The 17158-nt window shown below is 37.1% G+C and overlaps 1 pseudogene; it reads right to left on the minus strand.

Moving 5' to 3' along the window:
• Positions 1-12545: 12545 nt before the first annotated feature.
• Positions 12546-14963, minus strand: LOC110258389 (annotated as a pseudogene).
• Between the last annotated feature and the right edge of the window lie 2195 nt (positions 14964-17158).

A 17158-nucleotide genomic window follows, 5' to 3' on the forward strand; every position in this document is an offset into this window, starting at 1 on the left:
ACAAGGGAACCTACTGAAGTTAGCAAACGTGATAGGTAAAATACTTCCCAAGAGGCTGATATTAAGATGGTACTATTTAGTGCAAAATATTTTAGTGCAAAATATCTACTCAGTTTTTTGTTTGTTTGTTTCCTGATGTAGGAAATAAATAACAAAATCATCAATCATTTCATAATCCTAAGGTATATGAGAAAACCTGCTGATCTATTTTTCTTCAATGAAAAACTTTCTCTTGCTTACTAAAATAACTACAGCAACAACAGGCCAATAGCAGACTTTACTGTTACAAATTGTTTCAACCTTAAAATGAGGGTTTCTGTTGTCGATTTACTGGAACGTTAAGGGTTTTTTTTTTTTTTAATTTTAAAAGTGCTTATTTTTGAAATATGAGAAAATAAGACTATGGTGGTACATTTAGTGTGTGACAATGAGAGCCTATTCAGGAGAACTTAAATATCTGAAACACTGGGACTCTATTGCTATAAAAGGGTATGTTCAAAATATACAAATAATTGTGCAAGAGTTCAAGCTGTAAAATATTACAAAACAAAGTCTTCTGTGGCTTTGTCAAGCTCCGCCTGCCCCCACGAAAGTCATCCAAAGCTCATCAAAAAAAAAAAAATACTGTTGTTAGAAAGAAAAATTGCTTCCTTAAAGAATTCCATTCATTTTCTTAAGGAAGCTTTGGGTCTATTACAGGACTTAGAGTTAAATGGCAGCCCAGATACTTTTCTCTTATACAGAAAATACATCAGATCAATTCTTTGGAGGAAATCTATCCTTTCTTAATTGATCTGTCTTTGAATCTTTGCTTAAAAAATCAGTTATCTAAAGCGATGTTGTCTATTTCTGGACTCTCTATGATGTTCTATTGATCTATTTATTTGCTTTAGGACAATGCCACACTGCAATGATTACTGTAGCTTTATAATAAATGTTAAAATTAGGTAGTGTTAGTTCTGCAATATCATTCTTTTCTAAAGTTCTCTTGGTGATTCTAGGTCCTTTGCATTTCTATGTGAATTTAAGAATCAGCTTGTCAGTTTCCACATGCACCCCAAAAAAACCGACTTCATGAGTTTTCCGTGAGATTGCATTGAACATACACATCAATTTCAAAGTAACTGACATCTTGAAAATAATGAGAGTCTGACCTACCGAAACTGTATCTGACCCATGAACATATTTTATCTCATTTAATGTTAAGTCATCTTAATTTTTCTCAGCCATGTTGTGTAGTTTTCAGTGTCATGTCTTACACATTTTGGATTGACATGTACATATGTCAGGCTTTTATAAATGAGGTTTGCATTTAAAAATTAATGGGCAAATTATGTAGGAGTAGGATTAATTTTTATATTCTTTATTGTGCAAGTTTTTTAAGAACTCATTTACTAAACATGGTAACAGTTTTGTAGGTGTCCTTGGATTTTCCCACTTTGACAATTATGTCATCCAAGTCAAGTCAGTTTATATCTAATTTTTTCAATCTGAATGCCTTTTATTTTCCTAGGCTTTTTGTACTAGCTAGAACTTCCATTTGAATGTTGAATAAAAGTGAGAAAAGTGAACATCCTTGTTTGTTTCCCTGATCTTAGAAAGGAAATGTTATTTTTTTAACTTAAGTATGCTCTGAGCTGCAGGTTAATGTTAAGTCCTTCATCAGTTTAAGGGAGTTCTCTTATATTCCTAGACTGCTCAGTTTTTCTCAGCCATGGATATTGGCTTATCAATATCAAATCATTCATCTCTTATGTTCAAATGATTTTTCTTTTGCTTGTTGACACAATGAAATACATCTTTTTTTTCCAATATTAAACCAACAGTGCATTACTGAGATAAAACTTAGTTATATTATCATTTTTATATTTGGATGCAATTTGATATAGTTAAAATTTTCTATATCTGTATTTATGAAGATGTGAACTGTCTTTTTTTGGCATTTGCCACCAACCTCTATATGGAGTAAAACATGAGCCACTGCAGCTGCTGACCTACAGCACCTCATGAGCAGAGCTCAGGCTGGAGACCAGGAGTGAGGCACTCGGTGCTTTGGGAAAACTGGAAGAAAAGGTCTTCAGATAGTTAGGTATTTTTAGGAGAAGATTTTATGAGCCCAATTTTTGCTTCTCTTCATATCTAGAAAAACACTGAAATCCCTCAGTCATGGTTGATGTCTGTGACTAGTAGTGACCTTCGCAAGACCAGCAGCAAACTTCTGCGTGTGCATGGCTGCATGCACCTCCCCCCTTTCACCTTTATGACTTATATATTGATATTTCCCCTTTCCTCTTTGGGGCATTTCAGATAGTTCTGAAATATTGCCTTCCAAGCTCAGTTAGTGGACAAAACAAACCTCTTTGAGAATAGCCACCCCAAGGGTGGGCCAGTGAGCCCCGAGGGAACTCGAGGAAAGAAACAAAGAAGACTGGCCCACAGCTGATGTGCATATGGAAGGAGTGATTCTAGTAAGCCCAGGCTTTTACTTCTTCCCAAAGAAACTGGTTTTCTGTAAATCTTCTGTAAAACTGGTTTTCTATAAATCTTTTCTTCCTACTGCCTTCCCTTTGTTGCAAAACTCCTGTATCCTAGCTTCCCCCCCTCACCTCTTCAAAGTGATTTCTCAGGGCTACCTAAAATGCTATCCCCTGGGGTTAAGTCCTAATTTCACCCCAAATAGAACTTAACTCTCAACTTTCAGGTTGTGCATTTTTCTTAAGCCAACATTTCCAACATCCCTTATACTCCGATCTTTTTTTCTAAAAGATTTAAGTACTTGAGAGACAAATGTATTTTTATGAAACCACCAGAATTAAGCTTGAATCCTTGAGGCCCTCCAGTAGCCTGGAAGGTGTGCCAACCAGGCTGATCTGGGAATGCTGTTAGGGGAAAGAAAAATGTTATTCCCAAGAATGATCTAGATGGAAGCTTGAATTTTTCAAATAGGACTGTGGAACTCCCCACCTCCTCTATCCTGCTTATTACCCAGGAGGAAGATACATGGAGAGAATTCCTTGATGGGAACAGTGGGATTCCCTGACCACACTTCCTTACCTGGGTGTGTGGATCAGGAAAAGATGAGAGAGATCAAGACATGGACACTGACTTTTGCTGAGTAGCTTGCACAGTAAATGTCAAACTGCAGATGTCCTGGAGGGCTGAATACTTGTCAGAGATTAGGCTAGAGCTTCCCTGAGTTCCAGGGGCAGATTCAGATGGTTACTAATTAGGGAAATGAGGGAATGCAGAAGCAAAGGAAAGGTAGTCAAGACACAGAATGTAGAGAAAGGGCAGCACCTGTTTCCTCCTCAGAGGATGTGCACAGAAATCTAATACTTACCTCTGAGTTTTTCTTCAGGTGCTGGGTTCCCACCCAGGTGGAGGATGGTAACACAATCATGTGGACACAACCCTGTGGACCCCAGACTGGTTGTGATAGGGCTGGAATAGGCACAGGTAGATGTAGAAGTCCCAATAAAGGATCCTAGAGAGGAAAACTTAGGGGACATTGGGAGATCACTATAAATTAATAAATTGCTCAAAAAAGCCATAACAATAGGGCACCCTTGCTTGACTAGTGGGGGTGTGAGAATTGCCTCAGGTCATTGGTTGGGGGTGGGATGAGGCCTCATTCAGATTCAGACCAAGGGCAGGAGTTTGAGGACCACCCTTCTGCTGATTTGAATACTCACCTTATGGGGTACTAAGGAGAAGCTACTAGTCCTAGAAAGGAAGAAGCAGTCTTTCCAACCTCCACTTCCCTTGATTGCTAGAACTGTGGCCCACGAGATTGAATCCTTGGGGCAGAGCCTCTTTGCCTGCCCTCTTGCATCTCTCATCAGTGTCCTACCTAAATAAATCTATTTCTTGCCTATCACTTTGTCTCTTGCTGAATTCCTTCTACACAGAGGCCTGAGCATCTTTAAGTCCAGACTTCGGGTGAGTGATTCTAGTTTAAAACATGGGTTCAAGTCCCCATCTGGGTTTTGGCCGGTTTCGAGTTCCGGCACGTGGGTTCAAGTACCAATCTGAGTTTAGGCTGGGTTTGAGTCCTGGCATGTGGGTTCAAGTCTCAATCTGGGTTCTGGCTAGGTTTCAGGCCCTTAGTGCAGTCAGTTTCAGTTGGAGCCAGGCTGAGGTTCCTAGAACACCACCCTTATCTCACCACCAAGCAGTCAGAAGAAAATTATACACCCTGCAGACTGCCCCAGATATATATGCATTTAAAATTCTTCTCTGAGGCCCACAGGGAGTTAGGACATATAAAGCATGAGCCACCTGTTTTCCTTCCTTGACTTTTTTTTTTTTTTTTTGTCTTTTGTCTTTTTGTTGTTGTTGTTGCTGTTGCTATTTCTTGGGCCGCTCCCGCGGCATATGGAGGTTCCCAGGCTAGGGGTTGAATCGTAGCTGTAGCCACCGGCCTACGCCAGAGCCATAGCAACGCGGGATCCGAGCCGCGTCTGCAACCTACACCACAGCTCAAGGCAACGCTGGATCATTAACCCACTGAGCAAGGGCAAGGACCGAACCCTCAACCTCATGGTTCCTAGTTGGATTCGTTAACCACTGCACCACGACGGGAACTCCGACTTTTTTTTTTTTTTTTACTGAAGTATAGTTGATTTGCAATGTTGTGTTAATTTCTGATGTTCATCGAAGTGATTCAGTGATACATATACACATATCCATTCTTTTTCAGATTATTAGTATTTTTTTTTGTAAAACCATCTTCCATGAGTCTTGCAATATTCCTTTCTCTGCTCCAAAACTCTGACTTTTCAGTTTGCTTGACTTCACTGTGTGTTGAGCACAGGAACTTAGTTTGGACAATAAACTTGGTTTCCAATGATGAATGAATGGATAAAGAAAATGGGATATTTGTGTGTGTGTGTGTGTGTGTGTGTGTGTGCGCACATATTGTATATATACACACATATATATAATGCCATTAAACAAATTAAATCTTGGCATCTGTGATAACATGGGGTGTTTGTGTATATTGTGAAATCATCACCCCCATAAGTATAGTTAACATCCTTCATAGTTATAAATTTTTTTCTTGTGATGAAGACTCTTAAAATCTACTCTCTTAGCAACTTTCAAATATGCAAGATAGTATTATTACCTCTAGTCACTATGTTGTACATTGCATCCTTATGATTTAATTATTTATAACTAGAAGTGTATAACATTTGACACCTTAACCCATTTTGCCTGACAAGCACCAGTCTGTTTCCTATATCTATGAACTTCCTTTTTTTCATTTCTTTTCTTTTGTTTTCTTTTCTTTCTCTTCTTCTTCTTTTTTCTTTAGAGTCTACATACAGCAGACATCATAGGGTATGTGCCTTTCTCTGATTTATTTCACTAAGCATAATGCCCTCGAGGTCCTTCCCTGCTGCCACAAATTGCAAGACTTTGTCCATTTTTAATGGCTGAATAACATTTCATAATTTTTGATAACGTGTGTGTTCACTTTCATTTAGTTCAAAATTTTAAAATTTTCTTTTGAGATTTCTCTTTGTTCCATGTATTATTTAGAGATGTTGTTTAATCTTCATGCACCTGGGATTTTCCAGTTACCTTTCTGTCACTCTGTCTAGTTTAACCCCATTGCTGTCTGAGAGCAGACCTTATATGATTTACATTCTTCAAAATTTCTTGAGATGTGTTTTATAGCCCCAAATGTGGTCTATCCTGAGAAGTGTTCCATGTGAGCTTGAGATGGACTGCATTTACTGTTGCTGGATGAAGTAATCTGTAAATGTCAGTTATATCCAGTTACGTGATGCTGTTGTTGAGTTCATGTTTGTCGCTACTGATTATTTTTGTCTGCTGGATTGGTTCATTTAGAGATGAACTTTGATCTCCCAACTATGACGGTGAATTCATCTATTTCTCCTTGACTGTCTTTCATTTTTTTTCCTTCGTGTAGTCTGATGCCCTGTTATTAGGTACATGCTCATTTAGAACTCTTATAACTTCATGGAGAAATGACCCCTTCATCAGTATGTAATGCTCTTCTTTATCAATGATTATTCCTTTGTTTGAAGTCTGATCAGACTGCATTTAATACAGCCACTCCTGATTTCTTTGATTAGTGGTAGCATGATATATTTTTCTCCATCCATTAACTTTTTGTCTATATGTGTCTTTATATAAATTAATTTCTTGTATGAAACAAGAAATGGATTGTATATTTGATTCACTATGACAAGTGACAAGAGACCAGCTCAGCAGGTTGGGGCTGAAGAACGGGTGCCATGAAACTTAAGGAAAAAAATTAACATAAAACAAGACACAGAGACATTTATCTTAAGTAAAGGTGGGAACTGGGGGACTCAAGGTCTCAGGGACTAAGAATGCCTCCTCAAGAAACCACATTGCTTTTATTGTGCTCTTTAGGATTACATCAAGTGAGGAGGGGGGCTATAGGTGCAGGATGTAGTTTTTTTTTTATTATTTTATAAGTTCTTTTATTATTTTAAAAATCACATTGCTGGTAGATGGTTAAGCTTTTACTCTGATCTTTAGACATTTTACAATCATTAGCATTTAAGGAAGCTTGGAGTCAGCTATCTATGCATAGCATTCCAGAGAATCATCACTGTGCTTCTGCAAAGGGCATGCCTCTCTGTGGCAACCCAGTGTGCCTAGGTTTGCACCTTGGTTCTCTTTGCTAATGCATATTCTGCTAACTACCACCCAAAAACCACTTGGGGCCATGAGGTTCCCCTTTCTCTTATTCTTTAGAGGACATATCATGCTTGTGCAAACAGCATGCCTATCTGCACAGGTCCCGTGTGCCTAGACCAACACATTATGTCCTCATTTAGCTGACACTATGAATAACTTATGCCTTTAGGTCATTGTTCTTAAGTCATTTACCAGCACTGTGACTGTTTTTCAAGCAGGAAGATGAGGTAAAGTAAAGCAGGACAAGATGGAGTTTTCAGCAAAGAGGCTAAAAAAATATTGTAGAAACATGTCTTGCGACAATGTATGTATATGATATTATCACCATTACCAATGTGACACTGGAGTCACTGGAGCAGAAATGAATCCCACCCTTTGAATGAGATGTGTGTCTGAGCAGATCTGCACTAGAGGAGTTGTGTCACAGTGGAAACACAGAAAGCAAGCTATAGGCCTAAGGGTTAAGAACCCAGCAATCCAAGAACAGAAGGCAAGCCAAAGGCAGGTTTTACTACTCATGATGGTTGTGTAATGCAGGGGCTTAACAGATGGCAACACAGCAATCATTGTACATTGCTGCCAGCAAGTAACATTCAGATCCAAGAATGAAGATTAGGAGTTCCCATTGTGGCGCAGTGGAAATGAATCTGACTAGGAACCATGAGGTTGCAGGTTTGATCCCTGGCCTCTCACAGTGGGTTAAGGGTCTGGCGTTGCTGGTGTAGGTCCCAGACATGGCTTGGATCTGGTGTTGCTGTGGCCCTGGCAGAGGCTGGGGGCTATAGCTGTGATTAGACCCCTAGAGTGGGAACCTCAGTATGCCAGAAGTGTGGCCCTAAAAGGACAAAAGACCAAAAAACCAACCAACAAACAAAAAAACCTATCAATTGTGGATCATCAGTTAAACCTGCCAAAATAAACACTGTCACTTTTGTATGGTTTCCCATTATTGTCCTTACTAATATTCCATTCCTCTCTGCATGTATCTCACTCTACCCTTCAATCTACCTTATCTATTTATGACAACTTTGTACATAGTTTGATCAGTGCTTTTTTCTTCAGATTTTTTGACTAGTGTATTACATTTCCCCCATTACTCTAATTCACTTATTTATGTACTGAATACCTTTCTAAATATTACCCACAATGCCAGTCCTCACTTGGTCCCATCATGTATGTATGCTTTCTGTGCTCTGAAGGAAAATGTAAAAGAATTCCCAGTAGGATATGAGATTCAAGAACACCAATCCCAAAGTATCAAAAATTTACAAGTTACACCAGGGTTTTTCTCAAACACTACATATTTTTTAAAAAAATAAAACCTATAGCATATAAACTTTATGTCACTGAAGAATTCAGTGTAGATTTCTTTCTTTCTTGTCTTTTTAGGGCCGCACACATGGCTTATGGAGGTTGCTAGGCAAGGGGTCAAATCAGAGCTGTAGCCACTGGTCTACACCACAGCTACAGAAATGCCAGCTGCATCTGCAACCTACACCACAGTTCACAGCAATGCCGGATCCTTAATCCATTGAGTGATGCCATGGATCTAACCTGAGTCCTCATGGATCCTAGTCAATTATTTTCCACTGAGCCATGACAGGAACCACTGGATTTCTGTAATATGTTCATCCTCCCACACACTTATGTTTTGAAATCCCAAATACACAGGTAATTTGAAAGCAGAAAAATAAAGTATCATTTTAGTTGGTAATAAAAAAAGTGACACTATAAGATGAAGAATCTAGCCTGTCAAGGAAACATTTTACCTCAGGTTAAATGCAACAGTATTACTATTCCAGACACTCCTAAAATTCCATGCCCTCTATGACCTCAGTTTTCTGTTGTGAAAGTTGTCTTCTCTTCAACTAGCTTTTGCGGTTTTCTTTATTGGATCTTAAACTAACAGTTCATGATAACTAGGTAGTCTCCACAACTTCTGTCTTAATAGAATATTTACCTATGTATATGGCTAGAATTCCTGTAACTTGTAGATATGTAGCTACATTATGGCCAAAGGGTCTAAATAAAAATACCCGGAGTTCCCGTCATGGCGCAGTGGTTAACGAATCCGACTAGGAACCATGAGGTTGCGGGTTCGGTCCCTGCCCTTGCTCAGTGGGTTAACGATCCGGCGTTGCCATGAGCTGTGGTGTAGGTCGCAGACGCGGCTCGGATCCCGCGTTGCTGTGGCTCTGGCGTAGGCCGGTGGCTACAGCTCCGATTCAACCCCTAGCCTGGGAACCTCCATATGCCGCGGGAGCGGCCCAAGAAATAGCAACAACAGCAACAACAACAACAACAGACAAAAAGACAAAAAGACAAAAGACAAAAAAAAAAAAAAAAAAAATACCCAGTGCAATTTCCAGGGATCTTCTAGTGATAAAGGGAGTTTTTATCTTCTTCAGTTTATTCTGACTCTTGAAATGTAGATGTGATGGCAAATCATTTGGAGCCATGAGTGTGATCAATTACAGTAGGAAGTGCTAGTAAACAAGACAGAACTAATCCAGATTCCTGGTACCACTGTAGACCAAGCCAACAAGGAAAACACAACAATTTTGTGGATGTTTTGTCATACTAGCCTGAACATTTAAGTGAGAGAGACATAAATTATTTTTTGTTTAAACCATTGTGATATTTGTTTTCCTCATACTCTAGCAAATCTATGTTAGAAAAACCTGTTTCCTTTGACTGATGTGTTGTATTTATTTAATTTCTCTCCTATGGTCCCTGTGTCGTCTTTCATGATCCCTTATTCTGCTTCTGATTATTGGCTAAGTATTCCTTGAACTCAGTATCAATTTTTTAAATCATTAAATAATTTAGTTCTTTATTGAAATTATTCATTTGAATTATTGACAAACTGTAAGCTAAATACATGTTTATTCTTGGGCATCTTTCTATTTCTGTGATTTTCATGGATTTTGGCCTATCTCCTGTGATGATTATGAAATTTTTTTTACTGGATATTCAAAACTATATGCAAATGTTCAAGGTGCTGGTTGATGATTAATTCTACAAATATAATTTAATTTATCCTAGTACAGGTTAAAGCAGAAAAGCTTAACCAAAATGGAATGAGATCATTTGAATTATGCGTTTCATGCTATGGGAGTAATGATGGATTCATTGTACTTCTGCTTGGAGTATATGATTTCAGTGCTGTGAACTAAAAGTCTAGGTACTGACCCAGGATCTTCCACTTTGGCAAATCATAACTGTCGAATTTTGTCTTCAGACACTAGGAAACAGCAGGGATTTCTTGAGATTCTTCATCAGTAGGTGCTGCTTTGCACTTGTGGTTTCTGGTTTGTTTGCTTGAACTTGGGATTTATCAAATATGTTTAGGGAGAAAATAAAAGGATGGGAAAAAATTGATCACTTATTCCTTAAGAAATTGTTTAGTCTGTGGTCACAGTGGTTATCAGAGGTTTAGGAATATAGACCAATGTGGATAAGATTCTTAAGAAGAAGAAATTTTAGAGGAAAAAATACATGAACATCTTGAGGAAGGGATTCAGCTGGACAAAGAGGAAGAGTTCTCCATCATGCTCAACATTGTTCTGACAAAACAGAAACAAGGAAAAAAACAATTTGCTGAAAGTTTCATCTGTCAGGCCAAGCTGAATGAACTCTATCTCCAATAACTGGTTCTTATCCCCTTTTATGAATTTTAGCAAAACTACGCAATAAAGATCATTAGTTTTTTAACTGCCGGCCAAAGGAAAACACTTTTTCAGAGTCCTGCTCAGGAGCACATATTTTTTCTGCCTAAGTATCACATGATATTTAAAGTCCCGTAACAAACTGATTTACAGATCAGGATATCCTAAGATTTCTCTCCTCTTTGATAACTTGAATAGTTCCTATTTGCTACAGTTTGTCTCATTGTTTTCAGTTTAATTCCTACAATACGAATATTTTAAAGAGTAAAAGCATATGTCTTTTGAATTACACTTTCTAATGACATTGAAGAAAAAAATAATTGAAATAAATTCTAAATGTTGGTGCCAACTAGCTTTCAGTTAGTTGTTCCAAAATCTTCCCCTCAAAAACAGATGTTTAAGTCCAGTTTTATAGCTACAAATGTTGTAGTTTCACTAGTTCATATTCCCATCTAGTTCTGAATTTAATTTATAATCCCTGAAGTGTTCATTTCTTTTACCCTATAGAAAAACCTCATTCATTTATTATTTTTAAATTATTATTCTTTTAGCTAAACATATTACTATACCCACTTACTTAATTTATATTTACTCCAAGAAATGAGTCAATGCTTTCTAAAATCTATGTTATATATGGCAATAATATAAATATAGGAAAGCTAAAGAAAACACAAATAAAAATTAATTTTTTTAATTTTATCTTCCTCATAATATGTAAGGGAGTATGCATCACTTGTAATTTATTTATTTATTTATTTATTTATTTATTTATTTATCTTTTTTGTCTTTTGTCTTTTTGTTGTTGTTGTTGCTGTTGCTATTTCTTGGGCCGCTCCTGTGGCATATGGAGGTTCCCAGGCTAGGGGTCGAATCGGAGCTGTAGCCACCGGCCTATGCCAGAGCCACAGCAACGCAGGATCCGAGCCGCGTCTGCAACCTACACCACAGCTCACGGCAACGCCGGATCGTTAACCCACTGAGCAAGGGCAGGGACCGAACCCGCAACCTCATGGTTCCTAGTCGGATTCGTTAACCACTGCGCCACGACGGGAACTCCTTTTTTTTTTTTTTTTTTTTTTGTCTTTTTTGTCTTTTGTCTTTTTGTTGTTGTTGTACTTGTAATATATAATTCCTCCAGCACATCTATTGATGTCAAACTACAGTAGTAGGTCTGATTCAATAAATGATTTTCAAAGCAAATTAAGTATTTGTTGAAATTATTTTGCTTGTCAATCTTCATGAGGCAGTGGTCTTAGAGAACTTTTTATGATCTTAACTGTATTATTTTTTGAAACATCTTCCTTGCTTTTAAGTCTTTTAATTCTACATTTTCTTTACACTTGAAGATTTATTTTGACATTTAAATACTGGCTATATTTACCAGACATATTTTTAAAATATATATCCTAGCAGAATTATGCTGGTAGTTAAAATTGATGAAAACTGTTGAGACCTGTATTTGTCCACAGGATTATACATATTACTTTTACACTATTATTCAACTCCAAGTCCCAGTTTAGCTTCTGTTAGGGATAATTTTAATTTGATTAATCCATTTTTCTTGATCCATCTTCATATATTATTTTTTCCTCTTTTACTAATCATTACTTTTAATCATTGCTACTAGTAACCTTTAATTCATCATGACATTATTCATTACTTCTCAACTGGTGGACTGGAACACCAAGTTTCCTGAGTTTGCATTTTCACAATTTTATTTTCTAGTTCGGTATCTTTCAAAATGATCTTGTTCTTACTGGGCCACTTTTTGCTCTTATGCATAAGGATAATAGCAATTATAACATCACATCATTGTTTCCAGAATTATAGATAAAACACCTACTAGTACCTGTAATTTAGTGAGTAGTGCACAAAATGGAGATCTTATTTTAATACCGTGTTGTTCAGCTTCCCTCACCAGAGTAGAGAGGCTGAAAGCATTTCAGGGTAAAGCATTTCAGCATTTCAAGTGGAAGACGGCTTAAGAAATACGCTGTACCTGTGTTAAGAAGATGTGTCACTTGTTCAAGAAATAATTTTTAGAAACAGCGCTATGATACTCCCTGGGAATTCAAATTCAGACACCATTCTATTATATACCATCTGAAGGGATACGTCACAGCCTAACCAAGGTGGCAGAGATGACGGATGAGGTACATTCATCTGCTTGGGAGTGGGACGAGTGGGAATGGGGACGTTTTAATTTAGAAGTGCTAGACCCTTATTCAGGTGATAGAACATCTTCTGTGATAAGTAGTAGATAACAGTCATTTACAAATCTATAAGTAAAGCATTTCAAGATAATTCCATGATAGATGAGTGATTTAACTTAGTATTTTTTTTAAGCAAACTCATCTTGATTCACACATAACAGAATCGAAACTACAGAGAATATTGAGAACATCTTAGGTTTTACTTGTATAAGATTATCTCAAATATGTTATATACTTTTTTTCACATTCTGTGCTCCTAAAATTCTGGTCAAACACAGAAATTGTTTTGAAGTCCTAAATCCAGATGATTACCTGCATTTCAAAATTTCTTAAGGGAAATTTTAGATAATTCTACTATTTGGGTCCCTTGGTAGGGGATTTAGCTATATATCTTTATGTCCATGTCTATGACATGCAGAAAAGAATAAAAACATTTTATTAGCATTGTTCTCCTTAATCCAACACATATACTCACTCTCCAGCTAGCCTCAGAAGGATCTCAAGCAGTTGAAGAGAGTGTTTATTGGGCATAACTATTCCCCAAACTCAGTAACTATTGAATCTTATTCCTAATTTTAAAAATAAACCAGTAAAAAATGAAGTTTCATGTGTAATTGAAATACTTGTAAATGTTAATGATTCTGAAATAGACACTAAACAACTAGTTTATATGGACAGTAATATAACAATCATTTTTAAAATATAAATATTTTCTAATTTGAACATCAGCACTAATAACTAATCTCTACTAAAATTTTCTTTCACTTCATTAGAGTATACAGCAATAAATTAGTAGTATTACAAAAATATAAATAATATTAGCCTCAAGTAGGTAGTAACTACATACAAATAAAGGATGGCAATAACATTGACATTCCATGCTACATTAGATATAATTTGAATGAAAAAGGGGAAAGGCTAAAAACAAACTTATTAATAGAGACTGCTTTGTTCATTTCCTTTACACATAGTGCAAAAGCATAATCACCTGTTTAAGAAAGAAGCAACCCTGTGTATTATATTCGTAAAAGCTTTTTTCACTTGTTGGTTCCGTAAACTGTAGATGAAAGGGTTCAAAAGTGGTGCTACCGAGGTATTGAGTAGGGCAATTCCCTTGTAAAAAGATACTCTTTGTTTGACTGAAGGTTTAACATACATGAAGATGCAGCTGCCATAAGAAAGGGATATCACAATCATGTGAGATGAACAGGTTGAGAAAGCTTTTTTCCTCTGATTAGCTGAAGGGATTTTTAGGATTGTTAATGCAATATAGGTATATGACATTATCACTACTGCTAATGTGACCACAAGTGTCACTACAGCTGAGATGAATTCCATAGTCTCAATGAGATGTGTGTCTGAGCAAGAGATCTGCAGGAGGGGAGTTGGGTCACACCCAAAATGATCAACAATGTTGGAAGCACAAAAGTCAAGCTTTAGAACTAGGAGGAGAGGTACAAAGATGGTAAAGAACCCAGCAAGCCAACAACTGAGGACAAGCTGAATGCAGATTTTACTGTTCATGATGGCTGTGTAATGCAGGGGCTTACAGATGGCAACATAGCGGTCATAGGACATTGCTGCCAGCAAGTAAAATTCAGATGCTCCAAGAAGGAAGGCAAAAAACAATTGAGCAATACAGTTGTTATAGGAAATGGTTTGGTCCCCAGTTACCATCATAACAAGACATTTAGGGATGCATGTAGTAGTAAAGGATATTTCCAAGAAGGAAAAGTTCCGAAGGAAAAAATACATGGGGTCTTGAGGTGAATATCCACCAGGGTGAGTATGATAATGATCAGATTTCCAGTGATGCTTAGCAAGTAGGTGAGAAGAAGGAAGATAAATAATGCAACTTTCACTTGTGGGTCATCCGTCAAACCTGCTAAAATAAACACTGTCACTCTTGTATGGTTTCCCATTACTTTCCTCTATTTTTCCAGGTCTATGTAAGGAAAAAAAAAAAGGAAGGAAAAAGAAAAGAAGATAACAATGATCCCAATGAAAAATAGCAGTGATTACCAGTGTTTGAGGCTGTTAGCAAAGTGATATTTCAAATAGAATAGAATGCTCATGCATATTTTAAAGTTGTTTATGCTGTGAAGACCAAGAGTTTGCATTTCCAGAGTATCTGGACAGAGAATTCAATCTTTAGTTTGCAATTCTACCACAAAATAACCTATATGAGAGTATTGATTGTTGATTGTGAATAAACTGAAGTATATTTGGAGGGGCTTGTAAAGAATAGAAAATACTCTTTTCTATATTTGATATTGCACAAGATGGGATGAATGCCATTTCCCTTTCAATTAAGAGGTTTGTGGGTTTGATCCCTGGCCTCACTCAGAGGGTTAAGGATCCAGCGTTGCCCTGAGCTGTGGTGTAGGTCGCAGACATGGCTTGGATTCCACGTTGCTGTGGCCCCAGCATAGTCCGGCAGCTACAGCTCCGATTAGACCCCTAGCCTTGGTACCTCCATATGCTGTTGCAGGTGTGGCCCTAAAAGGACAAAAAAAAAAAAAAGAGGTTTGTGTAATAAAAGTAAAATGGTACCTGTTATTACAAGGACATTAGCTCATGTTCTGCATTTAATTGACATATGCATCTCTAGGTATCATCAATAAAAACGGCTAGTGCACTTTCACCATTTTACTTAGCTAATCAAACTCAAATGTCTGAATGTGTCATTTACGTTCATGGCTAATGAAATGCAACCTCAAAGAAGGGAATGTGAGACGTCGGTAATGTATTTTTTTTTCTTAATTATTAGTAATTCCATTCCCTTGATCTCTGTTACCAACCCCCACACTTTCTACTTTGTAACCTGAAACAAAATCAGCAGGAACATTATGATCATTTCAGTACGTGTTACAAGAATGATTTTGACTGTATACCAGGTAAATAGGGTGAAGATGAGAATACAGAACATTAAAGTATACAATATGTGTTCAGGAAATTGGATGAGGTGTGAGAAGTAGAAAGGAGACAATATGAAGTATAATCTTGTAAAAACCCAGGCAGGTATGAGTGAGTTTTAGAGATAGGATAGCGAATTTGAGGAAAATATTTAATAGATTAAAATATATACCTAAGTTTAATTTTTAAATTAAAATTGGTAAATCAGTAAGAAAAAAATTGTAATTTAATTCAAAAAATTAGCAAATAAAAATTGTAAGTAGAGACTGTTGGCCAATGTATTTTCCATATATCTGCTTCTGTCCTTTCCACTTAGCATTTCAACTTTGTCTAAAACACAAACTGAACAGCTGAACAATTTTGAGACCAGCATGGCCTAAGAGATGAAGAGTGACTATTTGGTAAATTTTAAACACATAGTGAATCTCAAAAGTGTTGATGAAATTTTAGGAGGCATACATGTCCCTGTCACAGGAATATTCATATGTGTAGTAAACATGTGATTCAAGAACTATTGACTATTTTCAGTATTGGGTGTGTATTACACAGGACAGTCCTATTGTTCAGGTTTGTATGGCTAGAGATTGGAGATCAGGAAGAAGTTTGAACGAATTTATTTCCAAAGTTGTCTTCTTAAAAGTGAAACATTTTATATAAATTATTTTATACAAACATTTCTTTCATAAAAAAGATGAATGATATTTCCAAGGAAATTTTCTTTCCTCAGTATCTTCATCACCAAACCCCAAAAAATGTCTAAGGTTTGTGATGCGCACTAGCTAAGACAATGTTTTCTATACTGAGAACGTCCAGATTATTATTTCTAGTCTCTAAAACATACATTAGTATTGAACTAAATGTTGTCTCCAGTAATATCCAGAGGTGTTGACAGGGGGATGCTAAAATAAGAAAATGAGAAATGAGATTAGCTGTCAAAATCATGTAGTTAATGATGTACATAGACAGATATGGGCAAAAGAAATGGCTATTATTCTTAACATCCATTTTACATTCACATAACTATGAAGCAATCTATTATAAATATTTTTTTCATTTACACAAATGACTCAATGTCACCAATTAAGAATGCATCTATCTAGGAGATCCCATCATGGCTCAGTGGTTAACAAATCCAACTAGGAACCATGAGGTTGCGGGTTCGATCCCTGGCCTTACTCAGTGGGTTAAGGATCCGGCATTGCCGTGAGCTGTGGTGTAGGTGACAGATGTGGCTCGGATCCTGTGTTGCTGTGGTTCTGGTGTAGGCCAGCACCTACAGCTCTGATTCGACCCCTAGCCTGGGAACCTCCATATGCCATGGGAGCGGCCCAAGAAAAGGCAAAAAGACAAAAAAAAAAAAAAAAAAAAGAATGACTATATCTAGAATGAAAATATCTAAAGACCTAAGTAAGAATTTTTACCATGTCAAATTACTTCATGTCTTAATTCAACAGTTTCAGAGGTTCCACTGTGGCGCAGCAGGTTACTTGTCTCTGTGGTGCTGTGGGTTCAATCTCCTGCCTGGCAAAGTGGGTTAAGCATCCAGTGTTGCTGCAGCTGTGGCATAGGCCACTGCTGCAGTTCAGATTTGATCCCTGGACCCAGGAATGTCCATATGCCATGGGTGGCCTGAGAAAGGAAAAAAAAAAAAAAAACAAACAAAAA

The sequence above is a fragment of the Sus scrofa genome, unplaced genomic scaffold, assembly GCF_000003025.6.
Source record: "Sus scrofa isolate TJ Tabasco breed Duroc unplaced genomic scaffold, Sscrofa11.1 Contig1955, whole genome shotgun sequence".
Lineage (NCBI taxonomy): Eukaryota > Metazoa > Chordata > Mammalia > Artiodactyla > Suidae > Sus > Sus scrofa.